General features: G+C 39.2%; 1 protein-coding gene across 5 annotated transcripts in view; it reads right to left on the minus strand.

Annotated features, from left to right (window-relative positions):
* The window catches only part of ENOX1 (ecto-NOX disulfide-thiol exchanger 1), a 370,196-nt gene that overhangs the window by 219,748 nt on the left and 128,103 nt on the right, over positions 1-22,345 (minus strand). Inside the window, exon 4 of one of the 5 annotated variants that reach the window (XM_083854595.1) lies at positions 9,263-9,398. The exons of the other annotated variants lie outside the window; for them this stretch is intronic. The gene's annotated coding sequence lies outside the window, so the exon portion shown is untranslated. The remainder of the gene's footprint in view (positions 1-9,262; positions 9,399-22,345) is intronic. 5 annotated transcript variants of the gene reach the window in all.

The raw sequence follows: 22,345 nt of genomic DNA on the forward strand, positions 1-22,345 counted from the left end.
CATTGCACATCTCAGGTGAGTGGTGCGCACTCAAGCACAAATTAGCTATAGTTCCCAGGACAAACACTCATGGGTTGTGACCAGAATTTCCACCCTGGATTAAATAGATCTTTCCACAATGGAAAGCAGCTGGTATATTTTCCCACCTCTTTTCTCCTTTCCTCTGAGGAAAACATCTGTTTTTAACGAATTGAGAGGTGAATGAAGCTCCCATCTGGCTAAGAGGGCAGCTGTGATTATGTCAGGCACTGCAAGATTGTTCTCCTCATTCCCTCAGCAGGGCTGAATGGGAATGCAGAAGCACAGAAAGTCCTTCTGGAGCACCATAGATACATGTCAAAACTGATGGCAGTGAGGATTTTCTCTAATGAGAAAATTATTCCTTGCAATGACCAGCTCTAAAAGTCATCTCTAAATGCTAAGAGATAAAACTGTGCTGTTGGGAGTTACAGTCTCCTCACCTTGCGTGAATACTAAATTTGTTCTTCTTCCAGGAAAAAGAAAAGAAGAGAAAAAATATCTCTTCATATCAGCAATTAAAGCATTAAGTTGGGAATCTGTGCTATACACTCCAGGAACTTTAGAACTGGTGCAAATGGCAGACAAGGAACAAGAGAGATAATGGTTGCAAAGACAGAATATTGTTGCAAAAATAAATTAATACGTAGCATATCTGAATGCAAAATGCTTAGCCAATGCTTCACATGGAAACCCCCAGTGAAGGTGAAATGCAAAGAAATATCTTTTAGTCATTTTGGGCAGCCGTTGACAGGTAAGATTTCCCGTAAAAGGGATGACAACATTGACCTTTAGAAAATTATCACCAGATAGCAGAACAAAGCTTTCCTCTGCTTATCCTTGGGGGACTGGGAGCTGCACACAGACAGGATGCCAAAACAAGACAAAAAATGCTCGGTATTTTTCAGTGTGCTGGAGAGCTACATGCACCATGAGACAATCAAATTTGACATAAAGCTTTAGGAACACAGAAATAACATGCTCATGAAATGTCCTGATTTTTACAAGCACCATCACTCTGCACAGAACCTTGCCTATAGAAAGGGCTCCATTAATTCCTGTTAATGGGGTTGCCTCTCTCCAAAGGTGATTTTCAGGCAGACTGAAAAATTGAAAGGGAGATTTGTCCCCTGACACTAGGAACCTTTGCTGACTGCACACAAAGAAACCAGGAGAGAAGTGTGCTAAAATTACACCCTGTGGCAACCTCTTTTTAACAATAGGCAGGCAGGCATATGGATTTCAGGAGAATTGTTTTAATTACTTGTACAGACTCTATGGATGAATTAACAATTTCCTGTTACAATCTCTGTAGCTCCAGCAGTCCTCATGGCCTTTAAGACTCAGACTCTGAACCAACATCTGCCAAGCACCCCCTACCAGCAGGGACTGGTGAAGTCCCAAGTCAGATGGGGAGGGCACAAAGGACTTTTCCATCTTCTGACACCTGGCTACCTGACTACTGAAAGGAAAGAAATTCTTAAAAGCATTCTCATTTAACTATCTTGACCCTTTTCTTTGTAAAGTACATAGATTGTACTTCTAAAGATTAAGAACTCCCTTTCCTTTTTTTTATTCCATTTGATGAGAGGCTTGTCTAAGCCTGCCCTTTACAGAAGCATGGCAGAAACTAGTAGCTGTGTGCACCGCTACCAGTGACCCCTTGTGGAAGCAGATTATCTTCTCCTGGTTCATAAATCTACCTGTCAACCCTACCTGGAGAGCAGACAACTCATCAGTATGGATTACTGAAACCACTTGCTGCAGAAATAAAGCTACAGCAAGATAGATTAAAAAATAAAACAAAGATTCCCCTTGGGATGTGACAATTCCTTAACCTCAGCCTCAGAAAAAAATACAACCTTGAAATGGAGAACAGTGATCTGTAGAACCAGATGCTTGGAAGAGAAACATAGAAAAATGGCAAAAGAGCTTCAGCAACGATGCTTGATCCAATCTGGTTCAGAGCACAAGTTTACTTTATGGCTCATATTTATCACAGCCAACAAAACTGAAACTGTACATTCCAAGGTTGCATCTATATTTCAAATTACAAATCCCTATGGTTAGGGGATTTAAAATTCCACCATAAAATCTTTGACAATGTGATCACAGGCCAAGGGCACTTTTCTTCCTTTAATATAATAATGAAATATTTTGCTTATGACATTGGCAACTTACAAATGGATTTAAAATAAGAACCTCAGAAAGAAGAAAAAAAAAAAAAAACAACAAGCCATTCAGGAGTGATTTCCAATGTCATCTACATATTCTAAGCAGCTTACCCAAATGTTTGTTAGGGGAAAAACAAACAAACAAACAAACAAACAAACAAAAAAACACCTTTGATGATATGGAGCAGTGACTGGCAACAAAGATTACTCATATCAGGTTAGAAGCTTTTTTAATTTAGCACTTCTTTTTCTTTGGTTCCTGCACAGTGAGTTTTTCACATTAGAATTCACAACACATAGCTCTGTGATTCTGTAACGGAGAAATTCATCTGATTCTGTTCAGGTAGCAGGACAATGACCAATTAAAAAAATAGCTCTTCTAGAAGAACAAGAGATTTATGAAGACAAAGGCTGGTCCAGGTATGTGGTCTGGGCACATCTAGTTGGCCCTGCCTGTCCACCGAAAGCAGTCAAGCAGAGAAGCTCAGCTCAGCTCAGCTTCCTTCTTTTCAAATCACAGGGATGAATCCAGTCTCCCTCCATGCTCAACATGACATTTCCCCAGCAGTACATGTACAAAAATACATAAAAATAGAATTTTAGAGTATTAATTAGCCAAGAATGGCTAAATATATAGCTCCAAGGCTGTCCATGATATGTCAGCACAAATCCACTCCCTTCTATAGGTTCATTAGCTCACCTGATTCAGCATTACAGTCTGTATCATTACAGACAACCTCAAATTTCCTGACCTTTTCAGTTGTGTGATAATGTTGATATAAACTTAAAGGAATTGTCATTTCTCTTTCTGAAACCCTTTTTCTCCTTGGATTGCAGGATCCTGAATCACAGGGAAGAGAAAACATATTTCTCAGCTGCCTAAGAGCAAATGACACCTGAGTCCAGCCTGATGTACGCGGGAACATCTTCTGCTATAGCCAAAGGGAAGTACAGTGCTCAGAAAGCTGATATATTTCAAGTTTAGCTTAATAAAACTAAAATATTGCTTTTTCTATACTCTTCCTCTTAAACTTTTAACAAAAGTTTTGAAAATAGTTTCTCTTTTAAATATATATTGGTACAGTTTAGACTGTTTTCAACATTTTCCATGTCATTGCAAGGAGCTCCCAAACACCAATAAATTTATGCCTGGGTTAAGTCTGTTTTTGTGGACAGTAATTGTTTGGCCTTGTTTTATGGAACTGGAGTAGAGCAGGGTTAAACCCCTTACAAGGGACCACGTATCAAAACACTGAAAAATGTAACCAAATGCTGCTGAGCTCCACTAACTCCTGTTTATATGTTATCAGCATCTCTGCAAAAACCCTAAGCACACATACTCCTGAATGACAGTATTTAATGACTGGTGATCATGCAGAGAGCTGGGACATAAACAAACCTCATTAGGGAAGTTACAGTGAGAATCAGATGTACACTGGCTGCTGTGTTACCAGCACAAAGTATGTTCCTTTCCCCAATAAAGAAAAGCTAAAGTATTTTTCTGTTTCACTGAGGAACCAGCTACCCAAAGTGCTTTCATTTACTGGAGGGTGATGCTGTGCACAGATCATATTGAGTCTGTAGACATTTACCTGTAGATGTTTTCAGTAATGATACCTGTTTGCCACTATAACAATGTAAGTGCCACCATCCAGGTAGTTTCCTTTTAAAAAATAAAAGTAATTGAAAAACCTCACTTAGCATAATTTCATCACCTTTGTTTAATCTCATTTTTAAGTATCTGACCTTAAATTCAGATAAACCTCCAAAACAAATGCTCTAGCTGAGATGCCTGTAACGCATTTCACACAAAAGAAAGAACATGTAAGCCAACAATGGCAAAACAGCTCAACATGATACCCTTGTTTTGAAAATTTCATCCCTAATGCACACTGATGCACTCTTACCTCATCATTTTAAAGGGATCCAATCTTAAAAAGCCTTCTTCTTACACACAGCCTAACAAGTTCATTGGAAAAGCTTCTGAATATAAAGATACCTTATGAGCAGAAGTTTGGAAGATGGGGTCTTTATATATTGCAAGCTCAAACTGTAAGCACAGCAGTACTCATCTGATTTATCTTAACTCCTATGCCTGCACTACCCAAACAGGACAACCAGGTATGTGATAGGAGGGACACCCACACACCAGCACACCTCACACTCAGAATTCCTCCCTCAGGGGCCACTCCTGTACAGTTTTACTGGCACCCAGCAGTACTTTGCACCACTGTGAGCAAAGCATCTTGTGCATCGAGGAACACCACCACGTGAGCACCGCTATGAGAAAGCAGCTCCACATGGGAATGCTGAGCACCCTAACTGAGATCTACACTACCAGGGATTAAGGTCAGTAAGCAATGCATTAAAGTCAGTGCTGCCAGCCCCATGGGCCAAATGTCCTGTCTAAAAGCCTTCATGGCTGCCTGAGCCCATTTAAAATAAAAGAAGTAAGCAAAGAAAAACAACCTTTTTTTCGCTTACAAGGGAAACGAAGTAATCTCTCTATGTCAATTCTGAATGGCAGAGAATAAACTCATTTTACCCGAATGTGAGCAGCACCTCCAGACTTCCCTACGGTTCTCTCCCCATTATTTACAGCATATAAAAAGGGCAATTTAACTGAAGGAGTTTATATTTGGGGCTTTTTTCAGCACCGTTTCCAGAAACTAGCAGATGTCGGTTAATGATCTTTAGACATTAGATCATAAACCACACTCATTTCAAACACTGCAATCCAAGTGATTATTTGTATATCATTAAGCAACATTCTCAGAACAAGCTCAGTGTATTTCCTTCTTGCATTTAAATATTCTTATTGTTTTATTTAAATACACAAACAGTGGGTGACCTTTCATTTTATTTTTTTTATTTTACAGACTACAGGCAAGGTTCTTTCCTTCCTTTCATTCCCTCTTCTCAGCAAAGCAATATATAAGCACAGTGTCATTACAAAGTGCAACATTTCTTCAGCTTCACAACACACTGACACAAAGCAAATGACATTTGTCCACACTGAAGCTCCAGATGAGCATTAGAACTGAATCTTATGAGTTTCCTTCTTCACAGAGTTACAAAGCCATTGGTCTTCACAAGGGCTTGTTTTAAACTTGCTTGTTTTGCAAGCTTTAAGAAAGCTTGTTTTAAACTCCAGAAATAGAATAAGATTGTTTATTTGAAAGCAAAGATAGATGGGCTTGAGTCAGACTAGCATGAGTATACCTGGGTGTGCATTTATTTAGCAAGTAAAGAAACTATCTGTATTTTCAAATAGAATCTGTACAGCTATATAATTATAAATATAGATATATGTATGAAGACAGCAACTCTTACATGGGTGTATATCTAGCTGTATATGCCCAGCTATGCATAGATATTTATAACTGCATACGTATATAACAACATGTGTTAAACAGTTTAATACATATTAAGGCATACACATACACAAAGTAATGTTCTCTTTCATAACATGAACTCAGATTCAGTTTTATCTAAATATCAGCTTTAAATATTAGTTAGGCCTCTGATTCACTAGAACCACACTTTAAAAAATTAATTACATAATATATGCTGAAAAATGGCTAGATACATGACAGATAAATTAGTTTCTTTTGAAAATATGTAGTGTATGAAAGAAATTAATTTAATAAACATTGTGGCTCTCATCCTGCAAAAGCAGGATATAAGTCCCAGTGAGTTCAGTTGTAATAACTAAAATTATTCATGGGCAAAAGAGTTTGCAGATCAAGGCTATATATGCGATTTGGTTGTTACATTATGTTAATTTTTGGATCTACTATTTCACCATAAAATCTGACAAGGCAGAGTCATTTATGAGACATAAATATAGAGAATTGAATTATAGGGAGTCCTCTACATACATAACAAGATCAATTATTAATTAGCACTCAGAGATGAAGATATGTTGCTGTAGAGAAATTACTTAAGGGCGTCTATTGACAATGCTGGTCATGGGCTGGGATCCTTTCCATTCCCTCCAAATGGGCCACGCTGATTTAAACACAGCACCTGGATACAACCTATCCCCTCACACTTACTGCAAAGGGGATCCCCCTTCCCTTGTTCCCCCAACACTGTTACAGCCAGTTACTGTAGCTGGAACAAGGCCGAGCCATAGATCACATTATCCTGCTTAAAGGAAGATAAAATCTCACCCCCTGACTGCTGCTGTAATTCAGGTGCAGAACTACCTTTCTGCTGATCAGATCCTGTGCTGGTGCAGCCAGCACAGCTCTGCTGGCAGCAATGGAGCTGTACAGATCTACACCTGTAAAAGACCCACCTCCTACATGCAAATTAGATCCAGACCAGCAGCAACTTGGCTGGACCTGTAGGATAGACCTCAGCTATTTTAGATAATCTAAAAAATTTGGATTGAATTTGCACATGCTATCCAGACTTTCTCAGAAACATATTCTTTCCTTCGGGGACTCACAGGGGGTAACTCATCCCACATACCACACCAGTAAGGGTACATCTCACTGATCTGTGGACACCTCCCTCTAATCTAGGCACTCACAGCTCCCTTCACAGTTAACAGAGAGAAACACTTTTAGGATGTGATGAATCTGACTTATTTTGCCTGTCTATTTAAAGCTGAGATGATTCTTGTCCTAGAAATGCCTGTTCATCTCCACTGGCTATGCAGGGTGACTAGCTCTCATGTGGGTGACAAAAGTCCTCTCACCCATGTGACAGCTTTACTAGCAACAGTGTTCACACTTAGCAAAATAAACCACAAGTACCAAATGTTAACTAAAAACAAATATTGAACAGACTAATACATGTATATTTCAAGATACAGATCTTAATGCAAGGCAACAAAACTCTTCTACTCGGTGCTTTCTGACCAGTGTTTCAGGAGTATGTAATTGCATAGGAGCAAGTGACATTTATGAACAGCAGCAAAACTTGCTTTGTGTTCTGTTTTCAGCAGTCATCACTGGAGGGAATTTTTTAAAGGACTACAAAAAAATGATTTCTCATAATCTTCCCCCACAGGCAAAGTCTTTCTGATCCTGAAATAGCCAGAAATTAGCTCTAACTGTGAAGCATAAAATTTAACATGCCTCTACTAATGTATTTTCACTAACTGTTGTAAGTTTGCAACACAAGTCTACAGATGCCCCAACAGGGCAAAATGGGATAAAACAGGATGCCCCAATAAGATTAAATATAGGAAACTGTTTTTCATAATGCTATATCCACAACCTTAAGCAGCCTAATGGAGACACCAATCCACAGCTGATCAGGTCCCCTCCACCTCCATTTGACTTCACTTTGCTGAACCCTTAAAAGCCTTGTCCCATATTTTCCATGGAGCTGTCCCATATTTGCTTTCAGCATTTGTAGTTACTACTGAAATAATGCATTTTCCTAGGTGGTTAATAAAAACTGTGAAAGGAATCATCTCCAGATGGGTTACAAAATTGATGCCTTCCCCACCACCTTGCAGGTATTAACATTAGAAAGACTTCTCAAGAAAGAGGAATAGATGATAGAGAATACAGTGGAAAATACCAATGTAATGTAAGCATAAATGCCATTAATAAATCACAGGCTCAGACCATAACTCCACAGAGCAATTCCCAGAAAGACTGTCCTAATCGATAATAAATACATAACTCCTCTGAATTCGCTAATTCGTTTTGAGCTGCATGCACCCACTCCCTAATTTCAAAGCACTGTCCTCTAACTCTTTGTGCTATGTAAAGTACACATTTGGACATGCTGAATTCTCTAATTAGTCTATAAATACTTGACTTTTACCCACTGCTTTGGTAAGTGTGATAATTGCTGGGGAAAGGCCAAAGCATTTATGGTCAATCAGATGATGAGGAAAGGAATATGGCCCTTTCAGCGAGTAAAATGTAAGGCATTCTGTGGCAAAGCAGAAGCTATTAGCAGGATCAATATTTCTCCTAGTACCTTAATAAATCATTATATCAAAGAACAGTTTCAGGATGAAGAAAACCTCATTCTACCAACAAGGATGCTTCCAAACCAACAAATAAAACATCATTTAAATTACAAAGACCTAATTGGTGTACAAAGGCAAGCAGCAAGCATAGAATACAGCCTCTGATGCTAGGCATGTAAACATTTTAAATCATTAGTGAAGGAAGAAAAGCAGAAAGACAAAGAAACAGCTATGCTAAGAGCTCTCCACGCATAATTTGCAAATTGGTAAATATGCATGAACCCACCACACCGTAGCTGACTGATGGCACCATGTTTGGTGTAGATATCATAGGTGGCAGAAACAGAAGAGCATCTGGAAAACAGGATGGCCTTTGATATCTTTGTTATTGATTGAAAAGGAATCCCCTCGCTGTTATTTGCATTGAGGCTTTTTCCTCTTCCCCTCCTTAGCTAGCAAAGAATCAGCTAAGATTTGTAAACAGTAGAATGAGAGAAGGGAAGAAATATTCTAATGGCTACTTTCAAGTAAGGGCACGTCTCCTCTCAGCACACATTGCACATCACTGCTTACCCGATCCAGCCATCACCACATATACCCACAAAGCCCTCTTAGCCATGTGACATAAATTAGAGTTTTGTCCCAGAAATGACTGGGGGACCATGATCACGTCCTGCACAGTAGGTAACCCTCCTACACATATACATAAATGTGTGTGTATATATGTGTACACATACATGGCAGCAAGAAGATAAGGCTCACAGTGTTGCAAACCTATAATGTTGCTATGGAGTTGAGAACAGCCACCAGCACCATTTTTTGGAAATGCCAACTCACAGCACTTTTGTTTTACAGTGTAACCTTTCAATCGAATAGAAAAATTATGTAACCTAGTGGGGAAAGAGCCACTAGAGTAACAACCCCTTGGGTTCTACCAAGAAAAAAAATGTAATGTACTGCTGTAAGCAGCATTTGTGTTTATTCTTTTGTTTCAGTAATCTGGTTTTAGCTCTCTATTGAAGGAATATTACAGAAAAGTAAATGCTTCTCAGTTGTTCAATCACTACTTTTGATTCCTGTCACAGCTTTGGAAGCTTGCTCCTAATTTATTTGGAGGCGAAATCGTTACCTTTGTGAAGTAGAATCATCTGCTGAAGGAATCTCATTGTGGAATTCAAAATGGGTACTCTTTGTTTCTCCAGTTCATATTTCATAAGCTTCTAATTCCATAGATGTGATACTTTAGAAGGTCAATTGTCATATGTCTGGAAAGGTGACAAGAAAGTAAACAATGCCAAACAGGAAGGGAGAAGGAGCATCCTGTTGCTACATGGTATCTCCTCACCCCACTTCAAACAGCTGGCACCTTACTCATCTATCAAAATTCTCTGGAAAAGCAGAGTTTTGGCCATATGGCAATAGACTTTAAAGGGTTATGGCCATCTGCATTTCCATCATATGACCAGTTCTTTCAGTTAAATAAATATAAAAATGGACAGTGCCTAAACTTTTTGTGCTCTGAACTCTCTATAGAGACGTATTTATTTTCTCAAACTGTAATTTATTCTAGAAAGAAAAATGGATCAGTTTCTTAATAAGTTATGCCCCAAATCAGTTCGCTGACTGATCTCCTGTTGTAGAAAACATAGCAATCCTGCTTTACAGAGCATAATATGAAAAGTTTAGCAGTAAGGAAACGGCTGTAGTTTATGTACTTAACTGCCTATAGACATCCCAAGAGTTCTTCCTCTCCTCCTGAGGAGATCACGTATTCCTCAACTCATCTCACGCCTACTAACACACATTAACATAATTTCTCTGGTATGATCCCAGGACTATTTCAAAAAGCAATTGGAAATACCCTTTTTGCCAGCATCCCAACATATTACTTTTTGCTTGGCATGTATCAGCTTTGTAGCCTGTAAACCTCTCGAGGCAGGGACTACTCCTATTTGTTTATGTCCTTAGTGGCCTAAAGCTTTATTCATCAAATTATCAGCAGCTGAGGGGATCATTGTGAGCACGACCCAAACTTCAGCAATCACGTCTGACGGGATCACAGGGGGAAGGCTAATGAAGTCTGTGTGCCCTTTCAATTCTATTATCATAGAAGTCTTTCCAGTACAGTAGAAAGACGGACTAGCTCTTCAAATAAATAACCAAGAGTGATTGGGATGGTAGTAAATGGATTCAGCAAAGATTCAGGATTTTCTTATTCTAGTCAGCCTGAACAATTAATTAACAGCTTCCTTCTTTGTCATTAGTTTTGTTGCCATAGTAGCCTCTGTAAGTGGTTTCTAAAAACAAGGAAGATTTATCTGTCACACTCTAAATCGATCAGAAAATGAATGATTTCACGTTCATTTTTGTTTGATAATGATGGGTAAAGCACAGTGAATCATTAGAACAGCATTTTCTGAGAAGTATAACGTGTCTGTTATCTTAAAAAGCAATCCTAAAGAACTGGCCCAGAGATTGAAAGTGAAGTGCCACTTCTATGTAAACAAAATACTGTCTCCATTAAGAAATGACAACAATTTATAAATAATAAATAGAAAAAAGTTTCTAGATTTTTTTTCAACTCCAATTAAGCATATTTTGCCTAGATATAAACACATTAATGCACTATATTTTGTTCTAAATTCACAGCTGGTGAGAAACCGTGGAGAAAAGCATTGTAAGAGAATTTCCTAAAGAACAGAGTTAAAATAATGAGTTTAAACAAAGGAATTTTCTTCTACTTTAGGTTGCTTGGATTGTAAAAGGAACAGCAATCCATAAGGGAGAAAGCAGTGGGGATAGGTACATGTCTGCAAACTAAATTCAGACTAAGTCCTGGACATCATCATGTGCCAGGGGTTTGGACATGTTCAGAGAACTACAGGCTGCAACCTGCAAATTGGATCAATATGTTTCTTGCCTGATAAATTCCAGGAGGGAGATAACGGGTGCATTATTGGAAAAGATTGTTGTTGCCTTTCTTTTAGAGGACAAGGTGACAGATTCTCTTATAGTGGTAACGGCTCTTTGCTTCTTCACCAAACAATGCTTTGAAAAGGAATGTCGCTTCAAATCTTGTCGGATCTATAATCTGTCTCAGCTGGAGTGAGGACCAGAAAAGAGTTGGCAACATAGTCAAATTACTCAGATTTCCTTGATTACAAAGCTAGTAATAATCCCAAAGGCAAAATGCCCCAGTCACATCAGTCAGCTCTTTCCATGATGGAAAACAAAACAAACATGAAGACAAATGGGACTTACGTTCCTCATTATACTTGTCATTTTCTACAGCCAAGCCAAAGTGGCCTTGAATATTTTGTCATACTATTGATACCCAAAGTAATTGACTCAGCTACAGACCGCAACACAGTTAAATCTTACTGAGATCAAACTTTTTTGTTCTTTATCTCACCTCTTGGAAGACCTAAAGTGAAAATTTTTGGTCATCTCCCATACTGACCAGGGAATATGAACAACAAAGTACTGGGGAGATCATACAGTCATGAAAGCTGAGACACCACAAATACAGAGGAACATCAAGACATCAAGAACATGCAAATTTTTCAATTTTCTAGTAAAAACATTTCCAGCAGTTTAAAAATTCACTTTTTTATTGTTCAATTTCCCTCCTGGGACTGGCTCATATAAGCTACTCAACTGTGAAGACAAAATATGTAGAAGTAAGGGGACTAAGGAGCAGGGATTTGCCTCTGGTAGCAGCACTGCACTGAGGGATATCAAGTTCTCGACATTGCTGAGTAGCACAGGGCCTTGTTTCTGACCCATTCCTCCCTCCACCACATCCCCCCAGCTGCCTCAGTTCAATCATTTGCCTGGCCATACCCAAAACCATACTAAGGACATTAAAAAAAATTCTTAAAAAATGGTTCTTTTAACATGAATCATTTCTCAGTTCCCAGTTACAAAGAATTTGCTGAGCCTTTAAGCCTTGCCAAAGGGAGGGCAGCCTCTGGTGATGAGTGTGGAAATGAGAGCTGGAAGGCAGTATGCTCCCAGATCAGATCTGTGTAATACAGTATAGAAATAACATAAAAATGCATCCTAAGTGCAAAGAGCAAGTCTGATTCTCATTCACTGCAGTTATTTTTAACTGAACCTCTGCCTATCCATCTATTACACCTTTCCTGGCAGAACAGGGGCAGTAGCAAATCTGAACCCACTTTTGAGCCAGCACAAAAATTGGAGAGAAGTCACAAGAGGTAATTTCATTACTGGAAGTTTAATGAGAACCAGCAGCCGGACGGTGAGGCTGCAGACAAATTGCAGCCTAGGGAGAGGGAGGCAGGCAGAGCAGCCAGCATGAGCTGTGCCTGCAGCAGCCGATGGGCAGGTGTGGGCAGCCCTGCCAGCTGGCACCAATGTGCCTTGCAGAGCACAGGGGGTCCTGAGGGAAAGCCAGGAAACCTAGGACTTTTAAGGGACAGGGAACATTAATCCATTGAAGAAGGCTTCTTCTCTGCTCACAGAGTACTTTGTTTCTAGGACTCTGTGGTGCTTTAAATGTTGTGCAAAGTCCAGTGTGGCAGGTGCCTGCATGGTGTAGGTGATGACACCAGCCCACTGAGTGTTTCTTCTGTTCTGGGTTGGAGACAACTGGAAGCCACATAAACTTGCCAGTAGTGGAGTAGCTGAGGCCAAGTTGACTGCACTGAGTCAGAGCTAATGAACACTGCCAATCATGGCTATTTATTAGGTTGTACTCAGCATCTTGCTAACTGTGCTACACAGCTTCTGGTTGGCTTGGAAAATGGTCAGAGGAAACTCCTCCACTGTGTAGAGGTAAACCCTTAGCTGTAGGCCTATGGACTCTCACTGAGCACCTGAATCCTGGTAGACTGAAATATAAACCAAGGATTTCAAGTTTGGGGGAAATTCGGAAGAGGGGAGTACAAGTGGAGAAGTAAAGAGGTGAGGAAAAGCCTCTGAATAAGCCACAGGCTGCTAAGTTAAAGCCCTCTAATTTAGGTTCCACAGTCTTAAGCATATCATGCATTCAGTGGTGAGACTGTCAGCAGTCAAGTGAATCTTCAGAATATGCAGTGAAACACCTCTAAAGAAACAAAATGCTGTCATGAAGGGCATCCATGTTGACTTGTGGAGTTTTTTTACTAGTTTAAGACCTTAAAATACTATATTGCATTTGGCTATCAAACATTGACTTTTTTTTCTGAAAGCCCATCCTGTGACACTGCAAGCTGCCTGCTAACTGCATGGCTGTTGGCAGGGACAAACTTCCTAGATAGAAATCCCTACTCACTTCAACCTATACACAGAGCTACAGAAGTGGAAAAACCGAAGATGCATTAATGATAGAAGGATTGCAGGAGTGACCATTACAAAATCTGGGGGCAAAGGCCTCTAGCACTAAAGGGGAATGTTCCTGAAAGGATTATAGAAAGATCCAGAGGCTCAAAATGCTTCATGCCCCAGAACAAGAGAACAACCAGATCTCTCTGTATATCTACACTTCATTGGGAACAGATAGGGCATTTGATTGATCTCACTCATGTGTGACAGACACAAGAGCCTGACAGGAGCTGGCCTGCAGAACTTTGGCCAGGATTTCAGAAACATTGCTGAATAGCTCACACAACCCTCAAAAAAAAAAAAAAAAAAAAAAAAAAAAAAAAAAAAACCCAAAACAAAACAAAAAAAACCCCACACCAATCACACACACCAAACAGCAAAAAGAAAGGAATACTGGGCAATGGCATAAGAACTCAATGCAGAATAAACTATGTCTTTAACCTGTTACTCTCTAATCACCTCATCTCTCTTCTCTCCTTATTTCCTTGCCACCTCAAAAGAGTAAAAAAGCTGGGTGAAGAGAGCAGCACTTAAGAACACAAACCATCATGATTAACTAAAGTGAATTAGTGGCCCTAAAACATTAAAGAATGGCATTATGAAGCAATTAAGTCTCCTTTAAGCACAACACATTTTATCAGTCAATTTTACAAACAGAGTGACATATTTCAGAGTCAGCTCTCTCCTAGATTTATTCCTTGATCTTTGAATTCAAAATCCTTGGTCCCTCTGAAATGTTTTCTTTTATTCTCTTTGCTGTTGGTTCTTGTTTCAGTTAGATCAGGTCAAGTTTTCTCTGAAACTGTAAAAATAGGGACATCTGTGTGCAACCTGGCAAGTACTGTAGTAACTACCTTAAACAGCTCTTGTAATTGTAGTGCCTCTGTGAAGTCCCATATCATGAAAATTGTCTTTCAAAGTCCTTCATCTAGTCTGTGTAACATTTGTGTGTACTTTTGTTGGGGGCTGTAAAGGTAGGAAAATTTTCTAAGAAAACCACTAAGAAACCACTATTAGCAAGAGGGAGAAGAGAGTTGGTTTGCCATGTATCAGGAGGAAAAGCTATTTGCAGGATCAGAGTTGATCAAAGAGCCACAAAAATGAACACTGAAGACAAAGGAATGGCAATTCAGTTCATAAAAGGAAAAAAAAAAAAAAAGATTAGAAAGAACTGAGATAAGTTAAATTTTTTCAAATTGTCTAGGCCTTACAAATTTCACCCTAGAATACATATATCACTGACTGAGAAAATCTTAGAGCTGCTGGCAATTAACTTTGAGAGGTGAGGTCAGAAACAGTTAACTCAGCAAACACTCAGTGAGAAATAACCAAATAGGCTTGTCTTGCTATGCAAGACCTGAGGTTAGCCAGTAGATCACAAGCATCAACAGTCACTGTCACATATATATGAATATCAGACTGGAAATATAAAGGAGAATGTTATCTATAAGACACAAGAGGGAATTCTCCTTTATTACTTTGTTTGGGAAAGAGTTCAACCATAACCTTAGGTGAAGTGTTTGATGCCACATTTTAAGGAGGATGTCACTGACTGACAATGAGTACTCTTAAAAACATGACAAAAAATTGAAGGAATAATTTGTTGATAAAAGAAGACAAAACTTGGGGAAACATGACAAAATGCACTGAAAATTTCCAACATGGTTGCAAGAACAAAGGGAATAATCTATTTCTCTTCATTGCAGGTAGGAGAGAGGTAACTCAGGTTGAGAAAATTTTTAAAAAACATTTTTCTAATTGTAAGGAAAACTGGGCACTGGAATGAATTGCTCAGAGAAACTCCATTGGTGGAGGCCTTCAGAAATGGGTCAGCCACAGCTCTAATGGGAAGTGTCAGTACAACTGATACAGCTGCAGGACCCTCAAGCTACTACCTAATTTTCTAGGATAGTTCTAGGAAAAAACCTGTGGCTACTTAGATGAAGAACATTTTTTTTTTCAGTTCTAGGATATTTTGAGCAGTAGTATGTATTACCTTTTCCTTGATTAATTTTTAATAGTGTTCTGAAGACTCGAAGTTAAAGAGTAGCTTGACCCAAGATATTCTTTCATCTTTCTACTTTCGTTTTTGCTGTTTGAGCAAAGTTGGTCAAGATTCCTTAGATTTTCATAACACTTCTTGAACTCAATATTCAGTGGTCTTTTGGGTTTTCTTCTGAATGTGGGATCAATGGCATTAAATAGGAGCACATTCTTTCCTGAATGGTTGCCTACAGCCATTTTTAGGCTGTTTCTTCCATATAGTCAACCAACCATATTAAAGTTGACATGGTTTTTAAGTTTTGCTTTTTGATTCTAGTTAGGGTTTGTTTTTCTTTTAACTTGTGGCATCTAGTAGTCACTATCTCTGTATTTTCCCTTTTCTGAAGTGGTAATTGAGCCCAGAAACCCAAGTCATTCTCAAGCAGTGCATTTTGGGACTCTCAATCCCAGTAGAGCTGCATGTGCTATATCTCATCCTAGAAAGAAGGCTAGAACTTTAACAAAATCAAGACTTTGCCTTACTATTACTTAAGATATTGATTTGACTTTGCTCAGCTTTGAGTTCTGAAGATGAATAAAGCTTGGTCCTAAATTAAGCTGGTGTCAAAGAGTTTTTACAAGGTTGACAAAAAGAACTGAATACTTATCACAAATAGTTTCTAATGCTAATAGCATTGTGAATATATTAATTGCATGACCAAACTTCTCATCATGCAGAAATTAGGTGGCCAGTAAGATTAGGGTAGTGACCAACCCCCTGTTGAGGCCATACCTCAACTGCTGTGTTCATTTCTGGACTCCTCAGGTGCTGGGGCATGTCCAGAGAAGAGCAAGGAAGATGGTGAAGGTTCCAGAGCACAAATGTTATGAGGAGTGGCTGAGGGAGCTGGGATTGTTTAGCCTGGAGGAAGCTCAGAGAGAGTCACCATCCCTGGAGTACTTAAAAGACGTGTAGATGTGGCACTTCAGAACATAGTTTAGTGGTGGACTCAGCAGTACTGGGGCAAGGGTTGGACTGGACTTCAAGATCTTAAAGGTCTTTTTCAACCTAAATGATTCTAAGATTCTATGATCTGCTCTCATGTAAACTAATTCCAAAAAATCCTTTAATGTTTACTATTTAAACAGGTAGCCTTTTTTTCATACTTTAGCTGAAAAGCAGGAGAAAAGGACATACCCCTGCCAACACTGTTCTGTGCTGTGGTGGAAAAAATAAAGGTTTGGTTTTTAAGTGTTCATTTTGGCCATGTGAACAGTCCTTGTTTTTTAAGTACTATCTCTTCAAGTTTCACTGCTGTTTCTGGGGACTTGAACAATAGTGGTGACAGCGGGTTTCTTCTCTCAGCTGGAGAAGATGTTTTAACTGCCTTTCAGAAACAAAATCAATTCATATCTCTCTGTATATGGCAACAGACTCTCACTGGAGCTGTAGCTTATGACTTTTATCTCATGGTGACACCTGCTTTGGTCAAGAAGATTACTCTTCCTGCAAGATGTCAATACTAATGGTGTTCAGTTGAACAGCCATCGTTCCTCTTGTATTATTGTTATTATTCATGATATATGATTGATTCTTCTGAGGGCCGTAGGGACAAAAAACTTAGCAGTTCTTTGCTGTCTTTCTTTTAGAAGGACCTAATGGACAATTATTGTTGCCGAAATGTGCTACAGCCACCATTTCACCTCATCTACTGTTCAGCTATCTCTGTGCAGGCAGAATGTGGGCAATGAAAAGGTGCAAGATGTGCTATTATCCATATGCTGAGAGCCATCAGTTGCACACTTAGTGCTTCTCCAAAAGCCTCATTCATTACCCAGTATCACAATGAGAGAGTTTAACTGATGGAGAAGAGAGAAGGCACTAGCAGTGATTCCACTTACACACAGATGAGGCATAATATGGATTGGGGTCATTTTAGCTGAGGGTGTAGCTCCATAATTAATTATTGAACTTTTAAATTCTGGGCTTATTTTACATAATTTGTATTATCTGAAAGTCATATTGACTATATTCAGCTTCATAATGCTGGCACTTGTATCAAGAAATTAGCAACACATGGAAGGATGAAGACAGGAAAACTATTTGAAATGGGACCTATAAGATCTGCAAATGCTTATTCTGAGAAATAGATGATCGAATTAAATCGGATACAATGTAAAGTCATTTTCCCTTCTAATATTTGAAAAATTTCTATAAAGGAATTTATTTTCAACTGTTCTCTAGCTTCACTATAAATAAGACACCAAATGGCTTCCTATGGAGCATGTAGAGCAAAACATGGATTTCAGAAATACCGAAGTGCTGTGTAGGTCTGGGAAAGACTACCTGGGGTGGCACTGAAATATTCCTCACTGGAAGATTAGATAAACATCTAGACAACTCTGCTCTTGCTGGTAGTGAAGGCAAATGAGCCAAATTATCTTTGGTGTCCCTAAGGTGTTCTTGACCATTGACACTAAAGATCTCCCTTCTTTTTATGATATGCCTCAGAAATTAAGATCAGCAAAGATTATCATCAAAGTGCCACTTTGAAGCAGAAGATAATAGCATTGGGGTGAGGCAAGTAAAGAGCCTTACTTCCAATATAAGCCTATGAAAACTTTGCTTCATTTGCAGGAGTCTCTCAAGTGGTTTCCCATTCTTCTGTGAAGTAGCTATCATTAAACAACACGGAAGTATTTAAGGACATTTCCAGACTGTTCCTCCAGCAAGAGGAGATACTTGTGACCATTCCCAGAAATACCTTGAAAAGAACTCAAAACATAAAATTCAGTGGAAGGTCAATCTGCTGTCTGAGTTGGTTTCTGCTTTGCCTTCCCTGCATACATATGAATTCCAGTCTCTTGCAGTTCCTCTGGCCACAGCTCTTACTCAGGTGAGCAAACTGCCAGTCTAGGTTTTCTCATAATAACTTGTTCTGTGTCTTGCTGTGGGGAAAAAAATATCAGAGCAGGATGGCAACAGATACTCTGAGCTACCATTCAAAAAATGAAAATAACAAATGCATATAAAAACATTGAATTGTTAAGGTTGGAAAAGACCTCTAAGATCATCAAATCCAACTGTCAACCCAGCATGGCCATGTTCACCATCATTTCCCTAAGTGGCACATGCCCATGTTTTTTGGACACTTCCAGGAATGGTGACTCCACTATCTCCATGGATAGCCTGTTCCAGTGCTGGATGATCCTTTTGTGAAGAAATTTTCCTTAATATCCAATCTAAACCTTCCCTGGTGCAACTTGAGGCTGTTTCCTCTCACCTCACCACTTGCTACATGGGAGAAGAGATGAACTCCCATCTCACTACAAACCTCCTTTCAGACAGTTGTAGAGAGTGATAAGGTCTCCCCTGAGCCTCCTTTTTTTCAGATTAAACAATCCCAGCTCCCTCAGTCATTCCTTACAATACCTGTGCTCAAGTCCTTGCACCAGCTCATTGTGTTTATAATCATCTCGCACATAAGACTCATGATTTGGACACAAGAGTCTTTACAAAATCACAGTTTTGTAAATAAAATACACAATACACAATAAAATACAACTCTCCTTCCACAGTGGCTTTGTGAGATTCACTTCCCTCACCTTCCCATTTTATCTTCCCATATTTCCTTCAAGCATCTAGTTTACAGATTTTCTCCAGCTACCAAACTATTTTGTTTCCATCTTTTCAATAATTCAAATATATGCATCAAATGCACACATGGCATATTTCCAGGCAGTAACATCCTCTTTCCTTCCTTCCTTTTTGTAGCCAAGTAATTTACATAAGATGCACAAAGATAACCACGCTCTCCCACAGTCCTGGTTTGTGCACCAGCTCCCTCTGCTTTCTCATTGCAACCCTCCATTGGAGCCTCTGGTGGGACAGCTGTTCCCTGAGTAAAGCCTGGTTGCACAGAGAGTTTGGCCTTTCTGGCAGCATGGCTTTAGGGCATGGCTGCATTTTTATCCAGTGCAGCAGCAGGTTCATGTGCAGCACTGGTATGGAGATCAAAGGTACAGCTGCCACGATTACATGCTAGGGTGGAAAAGGGTCCTCCTTAGACTCTTCCTCTCCCTTCTCCCTTTCCCTCCTATGTTTTTTTTTTGACAGATTGGTATTTTGCCAGTCATGATTTCTTCACTTGAGAAGCAGAAAGACAATGGAGCAGTGCTCCCCCCACCAAACTTCCCCAGGAGCAAGCCCATGCCGACTGTGTTCCCAGAAGGCTGTAACAGGAGGACAGGGAAGAGGACCCCAGCCCCAGGAGTCAGAGGCTTCTCATCCCATCTGGTGGCCATGAACTGTTTCCACCACTTTTATTTTTCTCTGCTCCCTATAAAACCAAGATACTAGTTTCACCACAGGGCTGTCAAGGGCAAAGGTTTGAGGACACCCCAAGAGGGTATTTAGTGACCCCAACAGAAAACTTTGGAAATTCAAGCAATAAATTAACAAAACTCCAACAGAGCAAGAGCAAGTAATAAAGATCTCAGGAAAAAAGAGGCCTCTCTGGAGAACATGTTGAGGGATCATATGCAGGAAATAAACAAGAGATTAAGAAAACAAGAGGAGGAGATACTTGCAAATGACAAAAAAACCCTTGAAATTTGCAGTGAAAAATGGGATAAATGGAAATAGCTGACCCCAGGTTAAACTAATTATTTAGCTAGATCACTATCCTGTTTCCATTCAACGTCAATAGCAGACACTGCAGAGAAATGGTACAAGAGAAACGGCACCTACACAGTTGCAGAAGAAGCTTCACCCAGACCACAGGCTGAAGATGGGTGAGTTCACCCTTCTGTCACTGCTGTGCAACCACTGTAACTTCTTTATAAAGGTATAATGTGAAAATATATCTGTGATGGCACTCTTATTCATGTAAATATCTATTTCTGGCAACACCTTTTGATAATACCTCGGGGCAATACTTTCCAAGGGGAAATTACACCTTCTATCTCCTTTTCAGTAGAACTGTCTTGCCTTTTAATTTAATTGGTTTTCCTTTGATTCTGCATTATAATGAAAGTACAGTACACCCATACCCAACTACTTTATGCCACTTAAAATACATACATCTAACATGTACATATATCAAATGAATACAATATTTATCATCTTTTTAAATGGTACAATACTAATTTGTATGTATATCACAATTTTCCAAGAACTAGATTGCTGAACAAGGAAACTTTTAAAATGTGTTTTAGACAAATGACTTGCCTAAAACTTTTCCACATAGCAGCTGTTGATTGCATTTGTAATACATTATTAAGACGCAGGCCCAACCTCACTTTGCTTTGGCAATTTCAGCAGTAACTCTTGGAAGCCTTAGGTGAGCTGTGATTCAAACACTCATAGACAGGGTCTGGAAAGAAAGATTTTATAAAGCTGCTGTTGCTACTAGTAAAGTGAAGTACACAAATGCCAACACTGCAACTAGTTTTCTCCCTTTATCCCAAATGTCTTCCACTGTTCTGCACTTCTTTCTTCCCATCCCCTGTCTAAGAAAACCATAAATTTCGCCTGAAGGGATATCATAATTAAGGAAAGAAGCAGTGCAGTCAAAGCCTTAGGATGATACAGATCATTCAACAGTTGTTCAATTACACTGAAAAGCTACTAATTTTTGAACACAGAGCTTTCACTCAACATAAGCCCAAGGCACCACTATCAGATTTGTATCTGCAGTATTTTAACCAGTCTGATGTAGGGCTTTCACCCATTACAGAAGCTGTGCCCTTGTGTGAAGTTTACATCTAGGTTCAAAGAGTTTCTAAAGTGTCTTGGAGCTGTGTTGGCTTTAAAAGGTATTACCAAATCATAATAATTTCCAAGAATGAATTAAAAGTTGTTTTGGATACCTCTCATCTCCTAAATCCATCTGATTTTGTTTAAGGTTTACAGGCTACTTTCCCTGCAGAATTCTTACAGACAAATAAAACAGTATGTGACTACAGAGTCAACAAGGAAAGCAGTAACACCCAAAATATGCCAAGGTAAACCAAGCAAATAAAATACAGCATATTCCAAAATGAACATTTTTGAAAATTATTATTTAGGGCATACAATTCCTACAGACCCCAAGTGTGACCGATAGCAGGGTATGATCACCCAGTTGGAAAAGTTGATTCCCACAGGTTTTTCTTAGCAGATTTCTATAAAAATGCTGTTCAGTACTAGCTTTGAAAGCAGTAAGAAATCAAATTTTTCTCTGTTATATAGCTGCATAGAAAAACATATTTAAATGCAGGGGAGCGTCTTCTACACTCTAAATCAGAGTGATTTCTGGCCACACTATCATTTCAGCTGACAAGGACGCAGCATTAGCTACAAGCTTCTCACCACTTCTTGCCATGCTGACACTACAGGAGTCAAGCCATTATTATTATGCTCTTTTTACAGTCTCCTAAATATAAACTTTTTCTTCATTTTCGTAAACTTTCCATGAACCTGAGCTCCTCCTGACCCAAAAGCCTCAGTAATTCTGCTGATCCTCTGCTAAGTGTTCCTCTGAAAACATTCACAGCTGTAAATGTGGTCAGCTGCTCACATATGAGCAGCCTGGGTGGAAGCAATCGATTGCAAGGGCTTTTTAGGGTAATGCAGCTCCAACACATACTGAAAGGCATAGCAGTGAGAAGAAAATGACATACAGGCCCAATTCCTTTCTGCAGTACAACTCTATAAACTGCAATCATTCACTTGGAAGGAAAGACAAATGGATTACTCTACATCTGTACAACAGTAACAGAACAGAGTTATGTCCTAAGCATCTGCCAAGAAACAAAAATAATTTTTCACAACACTTTCTCCAGCATAAAATTAGATTTGGCATTCAAGATAAAAAAGATAACAAGTCAGCACAGGGGTCTACATGCTGAAATACTGTCC

This window comes from Zosterops lateralis, assembly GCF_965231275.1.
Source record: "Zosterops lateralis genome assembly, chromosome: 2".
In the NCBI taxonomy this organism is placed as follows: domain Eukaryota; kingdom Metazoa; phylum Chordata; class Aves; order Passeriformes; family Zosteropidae; genus Zosterops; species Zosterops lateralis.